Source organism: Chionomys nivalis, chromosome 5 (assembly GCF_950005125.1).
Source record: "Chionomys nivalis chromosome 5, mChiNiv1.1, whole genome shotgun sequence".
Lineage (NCBI taxonomy): Eukaryota > Metazoa > Chordata > Mammalia > Rodentia > Cricetidae > Chionomys > Chionomys nivalis.
Genome location: NC_080090.1, coordinates 108,029,005 through 108,050,822, shown reverse-complemented (window position 1 = coordinate 108,050,822; position 21,818 = coordinate 108,029,005). Strand labels below are relative to the sequence as shown.

The 21,818-nt window shown below is 46.4% G+C and overlaps 1 protein-coding gene across 1 annotated transcript in view; it reads left to right on the top strand.

Annotated features, from left to right (window-relative positions):
* Positions 1 to 18,292: 18,292 nt before the first annotated feature.
* Rnf152 (ring finger protein 152) overlaps positions 18,293 to 21,818 on the top strand; it is a 79,839-nt gene continuing 76,313 nt past the window's right edge. Inside the window, exons 1-2 of the mRNA XM_057770211.1 lie at positions 18,293 to 18,601; positions 19,713 to 19,835. The gene's annotated coding sequence lies outside the window, so the exon portion shown is untranslated. The remainder of the gene's footprint in view (positions 18,602 to 19,712; positions 19,836 to 21,818) is intronic.

The following is a 21,818-nucleotide window of genomic DNA, read 5'->3' as shown; positions in this document are numbered from 1 at the left end:
TAATTAGTATGCACAGAGTCTATGTGTTTAACATTTATCTCTCTTGCCTTCCAAAGCAAGGCGGGTTGTTACAAAATACCATGGATAGGAATATTTGCGTGTCCCCTCTTTGAAGTTCAAGGTTCTTCCCATTCCGACTTCTCACGGTTCTTGCTCACCTGTGTGTCCTGGGCACTTCCACCTTGCATATGCTCTCAATGTCTCCAGACTCTCACACTCAGATGCTCAAGCTTTGGCCACTCACAGCCCCTTTGTGCTTGATCAGCTTTTTCCTGTCCCCAGGCATAGAAACATTGTCAAACAAAACAAATATTTACCGATAATAAATCATAAAGAAATTTATTTTTAAATAGTTCTTTGCTATACATATGATTTTACCATTTATTAAAGATGAAAGCAAATTTGCACACTAATGAGACATCCTTGTTTATTTTTTACATAACTAATCTTGGCTGTAGAGCATAGAGCCTCTTTTTTGTTTGTTTTTGTTTTTTGAGACAGGGTTTCTCTGTGTAGCTTTGGAACCTGTCCTGACACTGGTTCTGTAAACCAGGCTGACCTGGAACTCACAGAGGTCCACCTGCCTCTGCCTTTGCTGGGATTAAAGGCGGGCACCACCACCACCACTCAACTCATAGAGCCTCTTAATGTTTTTTTCTTTTAGAGTCAATTGATATTTTGATTTTATAATTGTCAATGCTAAGAACACTATATCACATAAATACATAGTAGAGACCAGCAGAAGTATATTTGAGGCCAACTTAAAAGTCGCTGGAAATTTTGTACTAATTCTAAGTCAAAATTTATTGAACAATTCTTTGTATGAAACTTAAGTCAACATAATTTAAAATAAAATATTTTAACACAATCTGACCCAAAGATTATTGATACATAGTAAGGAATAGTGATAAAAAAGCATTAAGAGTCTTTATTTTCCATAATTAAACCATTGTGTTTCCATAAGAGTAGGAATGGTAAAAACCCCAAAGTCAGTAACAACAGGCGTTTCAGGCAGTGTTCTGTGATGTGCACATGCGGAGTGTGGAGTGCATAGGTCATGTGTTTGGAACCCATGAAGTCCACGGTGTGTGCCTCAGTCCAAATAAGAGCACTAAGAGGGGCTTGCCACAGAAGAGAGGTAAACTGAGGCCCTAAGTGGTGAGGCATTCCCAGGGGACCTTCCTGGTCCGAGCAGAGTGGCTTCCATCTTTCATCTCTGTGTTGGCACTGGCTGCATCAAGCAACAGTAACACCTCTTTAGTTTTTCAGTGCTTGAGGAATTAACTGCGGTGAATGTGGCGACATGGGCTAGGCAAATGCTCACTAAGGAAATGCTATAGATTTTAATGTGTCACGAATTCTTCAGTGCTCTTCCCCTTGGGGGGGGGACCTGGTATTCCCCATCTTTTAGTGTGGCTGCACTCACTATTAGTGCGAGCCCTGGCCACCTTTGTGCAGACTGGGGCTACAGCTTCAATCTGTGCTGCCTGCCTGCAGCTGCTCTGCTCCCCAGTGCATCTTCATACATGCCCAGGTCAGCTTTTCTAAGTCACCCTTCTGCTTGGAAACGGTCCAACTTTTCATTCTATTAAGTTAAAGCCACCGGTCTATACCTTCTCAAGCCAAGATCCAAACAAGGGAGATGACATGCAGAGATGACACCCCAAGAGGAGGAGGAAAAGAAAGAACAAGTCACCTTTAGACTTCCAGTGGCTGAAGGAGAGAAGGCATTGGGTGCCGGCCACACCCCTGCATTCCTCAGTGATGCTTGTGTCCAGGCCACTGATCTTTCTCAGGACCCTGGGGGGAAGGAAAGTGAAAGCTGGCCCAATACATCCTCCCCATAGGAGGCCATGGTGGTCAGGATGTGACCCACTCAGTGGTGGAGGAGCTGGGCATCACTGACCTCCCTACCAAACTCTAGGACATAAACTGGGGCTGGACTGAGACCCCTGAACCTGGGGCTCAGTCATTTCTCAGAGCAGACTGAGATCTCACCCAGCCCCTTAAACACCTGCACAAAGAGGGGTCACGGTGCCTGCACAGTGAACAGGGGTTCCCAGATTAAGTGCTGTTAATAGATTGCTTTCATGTAAATTAGGTGACAACAACAACAAACCCCAAGCTACTTTCATCACTTTGTCTTCTGTTTCTTAAATCTGGTCCAGGTCTTAGCCTGTTGCTATCACAGAACACCTGAAAGTTAGCCAAGAAAAGTTGATTATTCTGGCTGGAAAGTCCAGGACTAGCAATTATGATCAGATAAGGACTTCATGTTGCTTTCAGCTCATGGCTTCAAGTGCTCACCCAGTTCAGAAAGACAATCACAATCTCGTGAGAGTGGCAGGAATCTACAAAAGGATCCAAGTTCCTTTGAAAGACTCTGTTTCATGACACTTCAACACTGAAGACAAGGTTTTTCAGTATGTGTTATAGAGGGGATATCTACATACAATCACAGCTACCTGTGTGCATCGATCCACCACCCCACTAGTCTAAGGTCTTTGAGTGTCTATCACATGAGAGCATCATGCTAAATCTCCAGGGGAAAAACATCAAAACAAAACTAGCAATGTAATGACTGCTAAGAAAGGGAGGACCCGTCTTCTCCAGAGACAGCCCTGGTAGGTTCTCCAGTACCAAGTGGTCAGTCCTAAACACATGTGCATATAAGCAACACTAAATGGTGTGTGTGTGTGTGCGCATGTGTAATCATAACAGAGAAAAGGTCATAAATTTGAGAGGGGATGGGAGGAGGTGGAGAGGGGAGAGAGTCAGGGAAAAGGCTGTAACTACAGTACACATGTATGAAGTTCTCAAAAGTAATAAGTAAGTAAATGTTACCAAAAGATGGACCAGAGATGAACCAAGGCAGTAACTGTCTAGCAGTAAAAACAAAACAAAACCAAAACACCCTACTTTTAGTCAGAAATCATTCTCTAAGTCAGCTTTAATTATCCCATCCCTCTGCCTCTGTTCAAATACACACATGTACAGCACATGTATCATCTCTTCAGTTCTTGACAATCCTTGAGAGACGAAATACATGTGCTAATTCCTAAGGTTGGATCAGAGTGGGCAAGAAACAGTCAAAGACCCATGTTGCTTTAATGTTCTCTTGTGGCTGTTGTCTCGAAATTCTTAACAACTTTGGGGCAAGAACTCACATTTCATTTTGTACTGGATTCTCCAAAAGGATAGTATAAGATGGCATTTGGTTATTCCTGTATTTGTGTTGTTTTTAAAGAAGTTTTAAGGCAGACAAAGGGATGTTTATAACAAAACCAAGAAGTAACTTGATTATTTAATTTTACTTGAGAAGGGGCCTTATTAAGTAGACCAGGCTGGCCTTAAACTCTTGAGCCTCTTACCTAGTCTCCTGAGTAGATGAGATTGTAGACATGCCCCATCATCTCTGCTCCAACTCTGCTTTCAACGAGGCAAAGGAAATATGAGATAGGACAATTAAGATGGCCTGGAACTGAGCCTGTGCATGAGGAGCACATCGGAATGTCCACTCTGCCTTCCCGGAATCACCCACAAATGTGAGCTGAAGCTTTCAAGCAGCCCTGAGGAGAACCAGGGGATCCAGGGGTGCACAGGTGAGCGGTGCCATTACCCTGTGATCAGCAGCTGAGGGAGAACTGTGTGCCCATGACACAACACTCATGAGTATTTGTGCACACAAAAACGTCCTTTAGTGATGCTGTGAGCAGTGCATGCACTGTGAACCTGGAAATCAGTGTCACGAGGCTGTCTTACTGTTGAAGAATTTCACACACTATGTCCTGGCCCTCTTCCAGGATGACCCTGTGGGGACGAGCCATGACATAGCTGTCCGTTTAGAGCTGAGCGATCCACACTTTATTATTCTATACCTGTTGGCCAGTTGTGGGTTTTTGTCATATTCTCTAAAAACTTTTATTAATTATTTTTGTGTATGGAATAATGGACTTCATTGTGACATTTTCATACATGTATGTCATTATAACTTGTTTCTGTTTGCCTCTGTCTCCTCCCCCACCATTTGCCTCACTCTTACCAGAGCCTCTCCTCTTGCCAAGTAGCCCCCTTCTGCTTCTATGTCATATGTGATCATATGTATCTCTAGAGTCCATGTATGGGGAAAAATATAATAGTTTATCCCCATTATCCTGTCTAGTTTACGTTCTTCTCAAGTCTTCCTCCTTCCTCATAGCCTCCTCCATGTGTCATGTCATATGTGTGTATGTATGTGTATGCACATTATCATTTCTTGTGTACACATGTGTGTTGGGAGATAGCATGTGTCTGTGTGTCTGTGTGTAGGTGTGGAGGCCGGAAGTGTGCCGCCCAGTTTGTTTTTTGAGTCAGGGTATTTTACTTGGCCTAGAACTTACAAATATAGCTTGTCTGCCTCACTAGAGATCCCCAAAGGTCAGTCTGGTCTCTGCCTCTCCAGCACTAGGAACACAAGCATGCAAGGCCACAACCATCTTGGTTTTCTTTTTAGTGTAGATTTCTTAGGATCCATCTCAACTCAGGCTCCCAGGCTTGTGTGACAAACACTTTCTTGGTTGAACTGTCTTCCCTAGGCCTTACACATACATTTAAATCTAGATTTTCTATAAGAGAGAAAACATGGTACTTGTCGTACTGAGTCTGGCTTCTACTCCTTTTCCGGCAAGTGGCACAATTTCACCTGTAGAGACAGAGGAATGAAAAACTCCGTCATGTGCATATACCACACCTTCTTTATCCATTCGTCTGTTGGTGGACATCCAGGCTGGTTGCATACTTTTGCTTTGTAACAGCCAGCAATAAGCATGGAGGTGGAGGGCTCTCTGTGATCATGTGACATACATTCCTTCAGATATGTACCCAGGGGTCAAATAGCTGGATCTTATGGCACTTGTATATTTACTTTTGGGCGCCTTCCTACCGTGGCCGCTCCAGTTTACACTCCTCCCAGCAGAGTGTGAGGGTCCATCTCCCCACATCCTCACAGTTCTGCCTGGGAGAGGTGGAGTCTCAAGGAACTGCTAATTTGCATTTTTCTGATGGCTAAAATGTCAAACTTCTTAAGAAGCTGTGTGTATTTACTGGCCATTTACATTTCTTCTTTTGAGGACTGTTTGCTTATTTCATTTGCCCAGTTGTTGCTTAGACAACTTGGGTTTGGAGGTTGTTTGTGTTTTGGAGTTCTCTCTGGATTCTAGACGACGATCCTGTCAGTGCACTGTTGGCAGAGGTCCCCTTCCCCCTCTTAGCTGTCACTTCACCCTGCTGCATTTCCCCTGTGTTGTGAAGATGCCTTTTAATTCGTGCACTCCCATTCGCCGGTTCTGGGAATTATTTCCTTAACTACGGTATTTGTTTTCAGAACATCATGGCCAGCGCTGACTCCTGAAGCTTTCTCCCTGGCCCCTCTAGTGGCTTCAGAGTTTCTGGTTTTACATTAAGGTCTTTGATCCATTTTGAATTGATTTTCCCTGCAGTGTGAAAGCCTCTGCTCTAGTTTCATCCTTTTGCATATGGATACCCAGGTTTCTCAGCCCCATTTATTGAAGAGGAGCTCTTTTTGTGCAATGCTTATTTTTGACACTTTGTTGAATATTAGGTGGCTGTAGGAATGGAGCTTTATTTCTGAGTCCCTTGTTCTGTTCCTCTGGTCTATCTGTCTGCTTTCATTTTTATGTTCCTTAAGTCAGTGGCAACACACAATTCAGAAAGGTTGCTTAGTGTAGCCTTGCTCATGAGAGGAGGCTTCCACCTAATGTGTTTAGCACAGCCTTGCTCATGAGAGGCCTCCACCTACTTCCTGGGCACATGCACGCATGAGTGTTCCAGTGAGCGGATCCATATGGAGGAAGAGCAGAAACAGGACTTGGTGTCCCACTCTGGTGGGATAATTTACTTCGGAGACAGACTTCTGAGTATTTTGAGGAATTGATGGATTCCATAACTTTTGGAAACCCTTCATCTAAAAGGTGTTATTGTCGAGACTGGAAATATAGTTCTCACAGAGGACTGGAATTCAGGTCCTAGAACCTACAGCAAGTATCTCACAACCACGTGGGACTCCAACTCTAGGAGATTCCACACCTTATTCTGGCCTCCACAGATACCCACAGACATGTGGCACACACACATGCAGACATGATACACAAACATACACATACATTTAAAAAATTCAATAGAGACAATTACCATTGTCAAAAAACACTATCAACTGAGTAAAAAAACTACTTCATAGAACTGGAGAAAATATGTGCAAATGATTCTCTGATAAAAGACGAAGCCCAAGAATTCATGAAGAGGAACTAAAACTCAATGAAAGCAAAAGTCAAGGAACAACACACTTCAGACATGAGCGACAGTTTCCAAGAGTTATTTCTTCAGAGAATACATGCAAAGACCAGGTGAAAAGAAGCTCACATTGCCAGTCTCCAGAAAAAGGCAGGCTAAGCGCACAGTGAAGTGGTATTTATTACTTTTGGGCTGACTATAAAGAAAAGGAGGCACAGGGAGGAGGAAGAAGAGAGAGAGGCAGAGGCAGTGGCACCACTCATATAACAGAAAACAAATGCCCTGAGAATGTGTAGAACCTGAAAGTTGTAACACTGTGGTGGGAATGTAATGGGGTCTTGCAGCAGTAGAAAACAGTATGGCAGCTCCCAGGAGCTTTGAAAGAGAATTCCCATGTGGCCTAACAATTCCACATTCTATGTGTATCTAAAAGATTGGAAAGCAGAGACTTCAATCTTGTGTACCTTGTACAGAACAGAATCATTCATAAGTGCAAAATTAGTGTTTTAGGCACTGTTCTATTGCTTAATAAGACACCATGACCAAGGCAACTTACAGAAGAAAGTGTGTATTTGTGGTTTACAGTTTTAGAAAGTGAGTCCATGACCATCATGGCAGGGAGGATGGCTGTATGGTGCTAGAGCTGTAACTGGGGGCTTACCTCTTGTTCCATAAACACAAGATGGATGGAAGGAGGGAGGGAAGGAAAGAGGGAGGGAAGGAGGGAAAGAAGGAAGGGATGGAGGGAGGGAGGGAGAGAGAGAGAGAGAGAGAGAGAGAGAGAGAGAGAGAGAGAGAGAGAGAGAGAGAGAGGTAATTGGTAATGGCATGGACTCCAACTAGGGAACACCTCCTAATCTTTGCCAAAGAGTCTGACTAACTGGGGAGCAAGTTTTCAAAAATATGAGCCTGCGGGGCCATTCTCATTCAAACCACCACAGATGTCCCTCAGGGACAAGCGGATAATAGAGTGTGGTCTATTGGTGGCATACCACTTAGCTTTAAAATGGAATGAAATTCTGACACATCCCAAGGTGGATGGCTCTATAAATTATTAGACTTGATGAGATAAACCAAATACAAAAAAGTAAGAATCTATGGTTCTGCTTACATTACATGCTTAACAGAGACAGAGAGTAGAGTGGTGGCCACTGAGGTTTGTGGAGACAGAACAGAATTATTCCTGTTTAACAGGCACAGAATTTCAGAACAGAGTGACAAAAGACTTCTCAGTGGCAATCTGCACAGAACTTTGTGGATTAATTAATTCTGGTTGAGTTGTGCACTTAAAAATTTTAAATGGCAAATTTAATGTATATTTTACCCTATTGTAAAGAAAAGAATGAAATGTATTTCCTTATTGAGCCTTGAATTTCTACAGGCCAGTAACTTTGCAGCTGCTGACTTTTTATAATATATCTAAAATGGTTCTTATGGTAGAGAAATCAAAATGTACTTGTAGAAATAGCTACATCTGAAGATAACTTCAACTGTAAGTAGCAGAAGCAACACAGAATTGTTTGAATTACAAGGGAGTTATAGGAGAAATAGGAAGGACGGCACTGTTGGGATTGGTCTGCTTGGGCAAAGTGGTGCCACCAACCCTTGTTCTTTTAGCCTCCTTTTCTCCTTAGGGAGACTCCATCATTGTCACCTGACGGTTCTTACCATGGAGACATCACATAAAGGCTGTGTAACATCTAGCAATAGGAGAGGTGCTCCTGCTTCATAGATGACTCCCTAAGGGTGAAGAACCCTTCTGCCCCGCTTCCTTTCCGGTCGCATTGCATGCAACTGGATCCCATTTTTATTCTTTCACTAAACAGTGGCAAGAGCAATAGCTCCATGAGCCTTCTAGACTAGTTAGCATGGCCCACAGCACACAGCAACACAGGAACAGAAGAAGGGATCTGCTATACAGAAGAACAAGACTGAAGGCCAATGGGCTCCCGCAGAGCCCTTAGTCTGATTAGAAATAGTGGAAAATTTGCCTTAAATACCTCAGAGCTTCAGTTTCTACATTCATGAACTGCAGGTAGCAGTGCCTCTCGGTTGGGTGGCAGGGGATCAAGGCAATGTTTACAGAGTGCCCAGTACAGTGAGTTATTCATATTACTGCACTGAGCATTATGTCATTCCTGACACAAACAGTGAGTGCCTCGCCACTAATAATCCTCCTAAATGGATAAATGAACCATTTCTTCACTTCCTATGTTAGTCTGCCCATGTAGGTCAACACGGAAATACATAGCCCAGGCATAATAAATCAGTGTGGGCTCTTCTTGTACAAGAGTTATGGGTGGATCAGTCTGCCAGGGCTGCCTTAATCAGTGTTACAGAATGGGTGGTTCATGCAGAAAACGTTATCATATTTCTGGAGATTCAAGTCTGAGATCAGGACCTCCGCAGTGTTGGGTCTTTCTGGGGCTGTGAGAAGGCTGTGCTCCAGTTCCCTCTCCTTGACTTGCAGGTGTCTGTCCACTCCATGTGGCTCCATTATATCTTCCTTCCTCGGTTATCTGTGTTCAGTTTTCCTTTCTTTTGTTAATATCATTAGATCTGGTTCAGGACTCACTTCATGACTCCATTTGATCTAGCTTGTGTAAAGAGATACCACATATGCCCACCTTCTGAGGGCTTCAATATGTGAGTTCTCAGGGACACTAACCAGCCCAAATGGTAGAGTAAGGACCCCTTAGCTGAGAATTAAATACTGGAGGCAGGTAAGATGGGTCAGTGAGTAAAAGTTACCTGTGTAGTTGTTTGAAAGAAACAGACTCCATTGGGAGTGGCACTGTTAGGAGGTGTGACCTTGTTGGAGTAGGCATGGCCCTGTTGGAGAAAGTGTGTCACTGTGGGAGTGGACCTTTAGGTCTCCTGTGCTCAAGCTACTCCCAGTGTCACAGTCTACTTCCTGTTGCTTGCATATCAACATGTAGCACCTCCTTCTTCAGCACCAAGTCTGCCTGCGTACTGCCATGCTCCCAGCCGTGATGATAATGGATGGAACCTCTGAATTGTAAGCTACCACAAAGATATGTTTTCCTTTATAAAAGTTACTGTGATCAAGATATCTCTTCACAGCAATAGAAACTTTACATAAGACAGCCTGTAACTTAGCCCAGAGACCAACAGGGTGGGGAGAACCAACTCCTACAAGTTGTCTTTTGCTCTCCATACATGTGTTGTGGCATATACATGCTCCACCCTCGAATAAATGAATGTAATAGAAGAGTTTGAAGAAAAGGACAGATACTGAGACCCCTCTGTATTCCTGTAAAGTTGTGGTGAGGATTCTACTGTCAGCCACAGCTTGTTCCACTCACACTAGTCACCTTCTCCAGCCTTCTCATTTGAAATGGAGTTGGAAATAACTCTAAATCCCACTCTGGCTGACCTACTTGGTAACAGATTCCTGAGGAAACATTGCAGTGATGTCCTCTGAGGAGGGCTGTAGGAAGCATGACCCCAGAAGGGCAAATAGAAATCCCCAATGGTGCATTTCCTCTACGTGCATGTGCTAAGTGCAGTCTGTGTGCAGAGCAGTGGCTCCCTGGAAAGTTTGTAGGTGGGGGAAAGAACGAAGTGCAGCGCCAGCCTTTGGGGAGCTTCCCATGCTGTAGATTATACACCGACAGCTACAGTGTAATACAGAGCACAGTAAGGGCAGACTTGAAGAAAAAAAAACATCCAAGACAGAGAAAATGAATCTGGCTGGAAAAGCTCAACATAGCAGAAGTGGGAATATCCTTGAGAATCTTGCAAGTATCTTATCTTTGGGTCTTGCTGCTATAAATGGGAGTTAGGTAGCTGCATAAGGAAAGGGACAAAGGAGCATCTACAGTATGGATAAGGGACAGTCAATTCACATGAACTCTTAGTGCCTTGCGGTAGGAGGAGCCACAGTGTCAGTCACATGCCACCCTCCACTAAAGCAGGAGCTGCTTGTAAGGCACTGTGATGGGTATCAGGCCAACCACACAGAACTGCCTGAACTCAGTGTGATGGTTAAGGGAAGTGTTTCATACTTGGATGAGCTGGGGCAACTGCACGTTCACTGGTTACTATCACAACATCTTACGACTTTGTCAAAGTCCTCCAGGCACCAGACGCAGGTCTGTAAAGCGGGCTGCCCCTTGGATCTCAGGTTCTGACATGCATGGAGATACTGCAGGTGATGGTTAGCCACAAATCAGGCTCAGAACCAATAAAGATTCACCAGAAGAGGAGCCCTGGATGTGGAATGTCTCACTTGGATGGTATCTTGTCTCCTTGTCCTGTAGCCAAATTATTTGTGTCCTTAAAATTAAGAAATGAAAGCCGCACATGGCAGCGCCTGCCTATGCTTCCCACTCCAGGTGTGGAGCAAAGAGGTGATTCTCAGGGACAGGGAAGCTCAAGCTGGCCTAGGTGTCGGTGATTATACGAGAACGGCCCCACAGACTCATGTGTTTGAGGATGTCTGGTCCCCCATTGGTGGACTGTTTAGGATGGATTAGGAGGTATGGGCTTGTTGGAGGAAGTTTGTCAATGGGGGTGGGCTTTGAGGTTTCAAAAGCCCAGGCCAGGCCCAGGCTCACTCTTTCTGTCTGTTTCCTGCTTGTAGATAAAATGTGAGCTCTCAGGTACTTCTCCAGCACCATGCCTGCCTGCCTGTCACCATGTTCCCTACCATGATGATCATGAGTTCACCCTCTTAAACTGTAGACAACACCCAATTAAATGTTTACTGTTACAAGTTGCCTTGCTCGTGATGTCTTTTCCAGCAATAGAACAGTAACTAAGACACTGAGCTACATCAGACCCCATCTCATAAAAACAAACCAAGCAAATGACAAAAGCAGTATGGGAACACACTAAACTTCACACATGTTCTTAAAGATTTCTGGAGACAGACGGGAAAGGGTTGAGGACCCAGTGGGCAGTTTTAACTGTAGTGGGAGGCCAAACAAAAGGGGGCAGTGCTGTGGGAGCTCCTTCAGCCAATAGCCCTTAAGATACCAGGCCACTTGGGCGTGGTCTCATACTATAATTGTTGAGTTAAAGCTCAGGGTCCCTCCCCCCCCTTCCGGCTACTGGATTGGTTCCTATTCCCCATTGGTGCAGAGGACTGTGATCAAGACTATGATCTGTGAGTCTACCCCTAAATAAATAACTCTTTATTATACGTAATTCTGAGTTAGTGTGGGCTTATTTCCTAACTTCCATCATCACTTAACTGTCTCCCAGCACACTCCACTTGCTGAGAAGGGAAGAAATTAATAGCGAAGGAAATTCATTAAATCAACAAAAGGAGACGGCATGCTGGGAGTCCCAGTGGGCATTGCCCTGAGGTGACCTGCCTGACCTCTGAGCCTCATTCAGAGGGCGCTGCTTCTCCTCACCACTAGATGGCACTCTGACTAGTGCCTCTAGACTGGCTGCAAAGGAGACCTTTTGATTCAGTTGGGTTTGAATGATAAATAATGTAGATCTAGAGACAGAGAAGTGGGGAGGGGTTGGCTGAAGCTGGCTCCGGACCTGGAGAGGTACAGGGTGCCAGGTTTACTTAGACAAGATTCAGGCTACAGAAGATGGGGGCCTGCAGGGAATTCAGTTAGCTTCTGGGACTAAGCAAGTTACTAGATTCATGCTGGGGTTTTGAAAAATGGAAGTGGAAGTGTAATGAGCTTGGCAGATGAAGGTATTCCAGAGGGACACCATGTTTCTCAATCTGACTGTCAGACTGTAGAAACAGTGGACACCAAAGAAATGAAAATTTCCCCAGGAATCTCATGCTGGGAGAAGAAAAATGTGTCAGCTGGAGAGGGAGGTTGTCTCCTGGAAAGAGATTTCACGGGGTTATAACAACTTGTCAGACTGCCGTAGGGGATGAGACTAAGCCCAGACAAGGATGGGTCAGCGGTGGGAAGGAGCAGGACTGCTTAGATACACACATCCTTGTCTTCTGTTAAACTTTACTGCCACTCCAGGGCCAGGAGGCTGTATGTGGGTGGGGGGCGCGCCTGGCTGTCTCCTGTCCCTCTCCCAAATGAGTCACATTCACTAAATCTTTTTTTTTTTCCTGCTCTCCTCTTTCACTTGACTTATTGAGGACAGCCAGTATCTGGGCCTGATTTGGGCATAGGGTGTGACTCTCGAGCTCAACAACAGATCCTCTTGGTTCATTTATTCCTTCTCAGTCATCTCAAAGCAGAACCATTCCACTGTCTGTCTGCTAGAGCGGCAGGATTGGTGGCCAGATGAAAGCAAGAGCATGTGAATGCCAGTAACCTGGCAGATGATGGGGAAACACAGGAGTTGGAGCACAGCAGAAGGTGGGGGACATCTGGAGAGAGGGAGGCTAGTACAGACAATGGGATGAGGAACAATGGGATGAGAGAGAGAGAGGCTCCACATTCCAGCCACACAAGGACATGCCAACCTGTTCAGCAGGGAGAATGGTAAGGGATGCATGCCAATCATGATGACATCCTCTCCCATAGTTACATTAAAGATTTTGTCCATTTATTGATGGAAGTGAGGACCTCATTCAGCCCCATATCATAGTAAGAAAATGGTTGATGCCTGCTACTGTAGAGGGTATCCAGAGGACTGGGACACTCAGCCAGGAAACCATAATAGCTATACAGATTGATTTTAGTCAGGACCCAAACTAAGGGTTTGATCATGGCCATGTCAACTTGGCTTTGAAATGCATTTTGTGCATATCAAACATGTTTTATTTAACTGATTACAACTTTTAGAAAACAATCTTAGATGTAGTTTCCATGAACATCTTTTGAGATCCTCAAAATGCTTGTGTCTTTTTTTTTGTCCTTAGATAGCACCAGGTCTAAATAAATAAGACAGTATGTCAAATATAGACTCTCTCATTCAGAATTTCTTGCCAGAATAATGGGCCTGTTGGGACTGGCTTTAATAGAGGCCCAAGTAACAACCAGTTTTGAAATGAACACTGCATTTAGCATGCATTTTTATTTGAAAATAATCTTAGCTCCTCCTGCCCTAAGAGTCCTCAGATACCTTTCAGAGTATATATCCTTCATGGTAACTAGTGCTACATTAGAGAATAAATGGTAGACCGGTCAGGAAGCAGGCTGACATCATTGCTGAGGATGCCTCTTGGTGTTTGCACTGACGGCCTGGGAAAGCTGTCTAGATGTAACTTTCCATTTTGATGTTCTTAAACAACTTGGCTGTAATTTAACTGTATTTCACATTTGTTTAAAATGTAGAATGTCTTCCTGTTTACTAAAGTGGTTGAGTTGGCTGCTGAGGTGGCCTAGTGGGTGAAGGAGATTGTCATCAGAGTGATAACCAGAGTTTGACCCCAGGACCCACACGGTGGAAGAAAACTGACTTCCGCAAGCTGTCCTCTGACCTCCGTATACACTATGGCACACACCCTACAATAATAAATATGATTTTTAAAATTATTGCGCTGTAAAAATATTGTGATTTAGATGATCTGCTTTCAAGATCCTCTTTTTAACAAATAAATTCAAACATGTTTGATACTGTTCCCATACTCACCTGCTCACCACCTGGATGTCAGTACTCAGGAGACAGTGTTTGTGGGAGGGAGATCAGGCTTCTTCTCAGGCTGACATCTGAGAAGATGGGACGATGTTTCTTCAGGGTCTCACCTTGAGCACTTGGTGTTACAAAGAACTTTTATAGAAGGGTAGGATGGGCATAGAATGGCGATCAGGCAAGTAGCATGCTAAGTAATTTTGTCATACAGGATGAGGTCTTGCCCTCCAGGACTTGTGGCTCCATTTCTTCCTTTTCTCTAATTATTGCTCTTGACCTCCCGGGGCTAATTAAAAGCATATTACTTCTCTCTAAGTTAAAGAGTGGAGCAGGTTTGGGACATAGCTTAGCAGTAGACTGCCTGCACGGTACGCATGAAGCTCTGGCTTTAATCCTTGATGCTGATAAAAACAGAAACGAAGTCAGAGCAATGTGCATGTTCTGTGTTAGCTTCAGCCCAGAATTAAAGGATGGGAAGGGGGGCACACATTCTAAGGGTCACCCGTTCCTGTGGGTTCTACAAATCTGGAGAAAGATGACTTGGCAGTTGACATCTTAATCATTTAATGTGGCTTCTCTTTAGGATTTAGGATGCCAGACAAAGATGAAGGGAGAAAGACATTACTTTGCAAATGGCAGCTTGCTAAGCATTGGCCAGCTACCTGTTGAACATCCTCAATATTTGCATTTGGGCCTCAGGAGTGAGAGCACAGAGCAGAACTTGCCTGTTTCCTCTTCCTAGCTACTCGTTCTTCCTTTCTGACTCCCTCCTGTCATTACCCCTCCTTGTTGGATTAGTTGCTGATGGTACAAATTGAAAGGTGATCCTTGGCCTCAAAGACCAGGAAGAGGCTCACTAAAGTTATCTCCACAAGATCATCACATTCTTGTATGCATGTGTCATCCTGGTAGAAGCTCTGCCTGGGCATCAAACTGATCTCAGCTCCATCCTAGGTTCTCAGAATTTAAGAACTCTGCTCAATAAAAAATTATTGAGTAGCTCTATTCCACACTGCAGGCACAAAGATAAGAACTTAAGCCCCATCCTTTGCTTTAACCTTGGGGTGATGTGTCCACCAGTGTTCTGGGACTCGCCGTCCTTCTGTCCCACGGCCATGTGTACACCTTCTCTTGAATCTCGCTGGTTCTTCCTCATTTGCTTGGCATTGTGTGCTTCCCCCTTAGCCTTCAGGTCCCAGTTCCAAAGTAGTTTGTGAGTGAGGCTTCCTGTCATCTGTCTAACGTGTACCCCAACATGCAGACTTCGTGGGCTCTCTTCACTCTTCCTCACCCTTCTCATTGTCCCTTTATTGTGGAATATCTGTTGCTTTTATATGAAATGAGTTCTGAGCAGCAGGAACTTAGGTGTGTGGTTCCCCCACCCCCATCCTAATCCTCCTGGAGCATAGTCCATATTTTATGATGATTGGCTGTTTGAATCACATGTGTGCACAGGTATATTTATCTGTACGGAGGCCAGAGGTTAACCTCAACTGTCATCCCTCAGATGCCATTAACCTTGATTTTTAAAGATGTCTGACAAACTCCCCGATTCAGCTAGCCCGGCTACCCAGCTAGCCCTGGGGATCTGACGGTCTCCACCTCCCCAGTGCTAGGATTACAAAGGATTAGGTGCGCACACCACTACACTGGGCTTTTTACGTGGGTTTTGGGAAATGAAACACACGTCCTTACGGCTGCACAGGGAGCACTTTACCAATCAACTTCCCTAGACCTAGCATCTGTGTCTTTATCTTGTTTCCAGGTCTGTGCACGCGCATCTAACCCTGGCTCTCTCTCCCAGACCTCAGGTGCCCACTTGGTCTCCCCCACACGCATGCGCCGTGGGTTGTGAGTGTGATCCCAGCTTCTCTGGCAGGCTTTTGCCCGCTTGCAGCTCTGAACTCGGACTGGTCTTAGCTGCCTGGCTCCTGGCTGTTCCGCAGATGAATTTGTTACAACATGTTCTGCCTGTTCTTTCCGTGACTTAGACGATAGCTGCCTGTCCAGATTCTGGCCTCCAGTGTGTCTCAGGCATGGTCCCATTGCAGCCTGCTCCCGTTGATTAACCTTCTCTGTGTGACAGCCTTACAAGACCCCCATGATGCTCTGTGAATTAAAACCCCAGTCAGTGGAAATTAATAAAGTTGGAGGTTCTTACCTTCCACATGCAGAATTCTTGCATTTCCCACTCCAAAGAATTGTCTAGAAAGCAATTGGAGGGAAGTTGAGACATTTTAGAATAATTACTGAATCCTGAAATTACTTTCTTAAAAGCAATCTTCAGAGGCGCTCGTGCATAATAATATTTCTGGTCTGAGCACTACTGGTAAAATGTTGGGCTGTTATGAATCACCTTTTTCCAAGCCCCTGACCAACGTCTGAGTTGTTAATTCCTTGCTTAGCTTCTCATTATTATCTTTCTTTCCAGAGCCCACAACATGGCTCAGTGAATAAAGCCTGGCCTTAGCTACATGACCCGAGCCCAGCCTAACGAGGAAGGAGAGAACTGACTCCTGAGTATGCAAATTGCCCTCTATACCTGTGCTATGGCAGGTGTGTGCCCCATAAATAAAATATAGCTAAAAATTAGTTTTCCAAGTAAGTCATAGTGGTTCACACCTGTAAATCCAGCACTTAGAAAGGTGAGGCAGGAGGATTACCAAACAGATTTGTCTGTGCTGTACGGTGGATTCCCTGTTAGCCTTGGGTTCATGTGTAAGCCCTGACTCCAAAGACTTTTTTTTTCTTTCTTATTTTGGTTTCTTAAGACAAGGGTTTTCTGTGTAGTTCTGGCTATCCCAGAACTCACTCTGTAGACCAGGCTGGCCTCAAGCTCACAGAGATCTGTTAGTCTCTGTTTTCCTAGTGCTGTGTTAAAGGCATGTGCCACCACCATCTGGCTAGAATTTTTTTCTTCTGTATTAAAGTTGAAGATGTTCATACAAAGTAAGCTTAGGTTCCCAAGACATGCATACAGCATCTCTGTGGGGTGCTATAGAGGTTCTAATGGGAACAATGGGGCGATGTAGCCTGGTGACGAGAGGAAGCAGCACTCTTCCTGGAATCCCAGAAACTGCACTACCCTACAAACTTTATCAGTCTCTCGGATGCAGATTTTCGGTTTGAGCACCATCCTCAAGTTGCAAGTGTGGGACAAAACAAGAAGGATTGGCTATCCACACTGTTCCCTTAAGTCATACAGAGCCACTGTGGTTCTCAGGGCTGCCGCTACAACAGCAGATCTTAAGCCATGAACCCTGGGGGCCAACGACCCTTTCACAGGGTCGCCTACGGCCATTGGAAAACACAGATATTTACATTATGACTCATAACAGTAGTAAATTACAGTTATGAAGTAGCAATGAAAATAATTTTCTGGTTGGGGGTCGCCACACCATGAGGAACTGTATTAAAGAAAGGGTCACAGCTTTAGGAAGGCTGAGAATCGCCATTGTACAGGAAGGAGCATGGGATCCATCCAGGACTCAGTACCTGCAGCCTAGGCGAGACCATCTGTTCTGTTCGCTAACAGAGGGATCCTTCAGCTGAACGGTGGAGATGGAGAAAGACACAGGGCGTTTCTTGGTGGAATGGATCCCCAAAGGAGCCAGAACTCAGGCGTGGTGTCCCAGATACCTTCCTCCCCCATTTCCCCACTATATGCTAAGCAAAGAGGCAGGAGGAGTCCCTTGGTTTTCTGGGATTACATGACATTAAGAGCATGTCTTAAGGTAGGAGTTATTAAGTTAGGCTTTATTTTTGTTTTGGGGTGCTGGGGATAAGCCTGGGCTCTCATGCACGCTAGGCAAACACTTTTACTACCGAACCTGAAGTTGGGCTTTAACATAGGCCATCAGATGAGCTTAGAAGCCCCCCTAGGCTTCCTTATTATCTCTAGCACCTGTTCTTTCCTGCTTCCATATTTTGCGTGCTTTGTCAACTCGAGGTCCAGATGTGAGGTGTCCCTGTGGGCCCCCTCGGGTGCATATGCCCTTCCACGCTGACAGGTTCTTGCCATGGTTGGGCTCGTGAACTTTTGGGGGTAGCCAAAAGAACCCGCGGGAAAGATAACAGTCTAGACTCCTTCCTCCACCCCTCCGTACTGAATCCTGAGTCCTGAGTCGCAGCTGGGTCACCACCTTGGCTAGGCCAGCTGCTCCAGCCTGCGGGCACCCGGGCTCCAGGTCACACCTGATCCCGCTCAGGTCCTGCTTCCGCGCGGGGAAGGCAAGACGTCCAGGTGCTCGCTGGTCTTGGGTGGGTCAGGGGCGCGTCCCGGTCCGCCCCCCTCCCACCGCACCCAGGAGCTTGGCGACTGGGGACAGACAGACAGACACAGACGTGCTGGCCAAGCTGCCGGGTGGAGTGCGGGAGGGGGCGGAGCCGCCGGGGAGGGGCGGTGCCGTGAAGCAGAGCTCAGCCTCCCGCCCCCTTCAGCGCTTGGGTCTTTGGGGTGACACAAAAAGCTCCAGTTCGGTGATCAGCGCCTGGCGGAGGGTGTCCAATTCAGGACGCGGAGGGTGGCGGGGCAGATGGAAGGCGCCGCCTGAAGCCAAGGGAAGGACGGGCCGGGAGCTGGGCTGCGGGAGGAGACGCCGCCACTTTGCCCGCGCCGCCCCACAACCCGCGGCGGGAGAAGCAGGCGGCAGGCGGCCCCCAACGCGCGTCTGGCAGAGCGCGGCAGGCAGCGCCGACCCCCGGGATGCTGCCCATGCTTCCCATGCTGCTGCGGCCACAGCCAGCATAGCAGAGTCCGAGCCGGCGGCCGAGAGAGGTCAGTGAGTTTCGGTTTGTTTTCCGGCTCTGTATGCTCCCCGGTCCCGGGTGCAGAGGGGGCGCGCGGGAATGCCTGCTCCTAATGAAAACCAGGAAGGGCAACGGTAGCTTAGGATACATTTGGGGGTACCTCTTGGACTGTGACTGGGGTGGCCTATTTGGGTAAAAAAAAGTGCGGAGCTGGAGTGGAGTCTTCCGGGGAGGTGGTCCCGGGAGTTGCGTTTCTCCCCGGGCATTGCTCGAGTTGGGAGCGCGATGGGGCCATGGCAGCTGCCTCTGGTTGCGCTGAGTCCTGGGATGCCCCTTGGAGCTCTGGTCCCGGGAGCTCGCCTTGTGCATGAGCTGCGCGCGCCCTTGAGGTGTGAGCGCGCGCGTCCATGCTGTGCCCCCCAGCCTTTCCAAGCCTCGGGTAGTCCCCTGCAGTCCTGTCCTGCCTTCCCAGTCCACGATGTCCTGCTAGAAGTTGACCCCGAGCCATTCTTGGGAAAAGGGAGCCGAGTGGAGGGCCAGATTCCAGGGGTCTTTTGTGCGGACCCAGGGGCCTGGGGCACTTGCTCCTGGAAGGACAGCGGCAGGACAAAGCCAGCTGGACTTGTAGGGAGCTGCTTGGAAAGCTTTGGTCTGGGATCCTGCCTACCGTGGGGGTGTGGTGGGGGGAGCACTGCACAGATTTGGAAACAGTAGGGTGACTGTGACAGTGACTTTAAGAGGTGGTGGCCCTGGCAAGGAAAGGATGCTCGCAAATTGCAGCCCGGGTGACTGTGCGCCCGCGTTGCCAGCTGTGTGGGTTAACTAGTGTATTTTGCTAGTCTATCTTTGCCTCAAGATGATGGTATTCTCCATCCGTACTCCTATCTTTCTGAGGGATTACTGTTGCTGGTAGCTGCTATACCGCGGGAGAACTTGGGGGCGGGGGAGACTGCAGAGGAGCTGGGAGGTGGTTATTTATTGGGGAGAGCCATGATGCCCCTTCCTTGCCCTGACAGCATTCCACCCCTCGGTCTCACCCTCCCGGGACACCCACTCCTATCCCGGTGGCCCTGGAGGGTGCTTGGATCTCTGTCTGTGACGCGTGTATCTAACCGCTTACTGCATGTGTTTCACTGCAGGCTGAACAAAGCTGGGTCCCAGTCGCGCTTCCTGCTTGTCAGCCTCTTTCCTCCCCAATTCATATGCTTTCCACTTGATGTCATCACGCAGACAAGGGTGAAAGGGACGCGCGACAGATCCAGGTAACCCCGATGATCTGTGTAACTGCCTGGGTGTCTCTGAGTTATTTGGGCCCACAGTGCTAACCCAGGACTGCTTGGGTGGTTTCTGCTTCCACAGCAGTCCCATTTGTGAAGGAGTGGGGGCTGCCCAACCAGGCAAACAAAACCTGCCCTATCTAAGGAACTTCATTTGAATGTCTTGTTCCAACAACAAATTGCAAATGACTTCATCCTTTCCTTTTGGAGAGGCCACTGGGGGCAGCTTACATTGGAGTGTATTAGTTCCAGTGGATGGTGGGAATTTTGATGCTGCCCGTTCGCAGACAATTGTACCTGAATGTGGGCTTGGATATAAGGCAGTCTTTTGTCTACAGTAGGGACGACATCTAATGATACTGTAGGAAGGCTGATAATTGTGAAGCCGACAAGAAATCTGGCCAGTGCTCAGTTAGGGCAATGGCTGAGAGCAGTGGCCGCCTTAGGAGATAGCACTATTTCTCTCGCACCTTTTATTGTAATAGTATTCGCCATGTCATGAGCAGGGTGGACTGGCACCAAGTTGCTGGAAGGGTTGTTGGGAAGGAGCAGAAAGCCTGGAGAAGGCGAAACTTCAGTGAAGTTTCCACTTGTAGAAATATGAACCATTAGACTCTCCTGCATTTTATCTTTAGGGTTTGTTTTTGTTCCAGAACACTCTGGCCTGTTCTTCTCTTTTCAAGGATAGGTCTGTTGTGATGAGAGATTAATTTGACAGAGTGCATGGAAGCCTCACCTTCAGATGGACCTGGACACACACCTCTGCATTGGCATAAAGAATCCCACACAGGGCTGGACTCGGGGCTTGCTTTCCTAGGAAGTCAGATTGCAGAAGGCCACAGGTTCCTGGGACCTTTTGCCCCATGACAGCATCAAGGACTACAGCGGATGGTCTTTACAGTTTCCCCCAATTCCCTTTCGAAATAAAGTTTAAGAAACTTGAGACACTTGTCATTCAGGTCTAGAGTAGTTTTGCTTTGAAAGATGACTTTAAAATAAGGATCGACACCCATGTTAATCCTATGGAAAAATAATTAGCAGTGGAGCAGTCATGTGACTCTTGCTGAAACAAAGACTTTGGGGAGACAAGATTCCTAAAATGGTGCAAGGATGGAGGTATTCTGACAAGTGATTTTTTTCTGTCAGCAGTAATTCAGGGTGTGTCCTGGGCTGCGGCAAGAAGGAAAACCACGTGATGGAATAACAGAGACTGTAATAATGCAATAGAACCAAGGGTGTGGCTTTTTTAATAGAAAAAAAAAAACTCACCTACAATTTTTTCCACCTAAGAAAACACTTGCCTGCACATGTAATTGCATGTCCAAGAACAAAGATAGCCACAGTGTAGTATTAGGTTTTATTGTGATTTTTAATCATGTGCTGTGATAACTCATAATGAAATGTTGCATTTCATTGGCTCCCCCCTCCCCCGCATGAGGAGTCTCTTTTCGCTGGGGGTTTATCTTCAGGTTGGCATGGCTGACCTTTGGTTCCAGAGCTTTTCTTGGTTCTCACTAACTCATTCAGCAGATATTCTTGGGCACTTAATAGATAACAGGTCTGTGAGAGGTGCCCAAAGATGTGTGATGGGTAGAGACACAGTCGTGAGTCACCCTCAGAGAGCTTGTAGGCAGAAAGAGAAATGTAAGGGACGGAGACAAGGGAAGAGCCTCCTCAGAGGCTCATGTAGCCTCTGCTCGATTATCTTTGTCTCTAGGATGCTCTCTACTCCCTAAGTGGCTGGGCTGGGTCAGAGTCAGAAGTAGCCTTTTCTTTATGAACTTTGAACTCTTCAGTTGGGTTCTCCATGACTGCTGAGGCTCGACCAATGTAGGGAGGTCATTCTGTTTTCGTTTCCTCTTGACCACTGTTCCTACACCGTCTTCTCAAGGTGCTTCTCACAGCCCGTTGTGCGTCAAGTTTGAACCAAAGTCTACATTTCTGTGTTACCCGATTTAGAAGACAGAT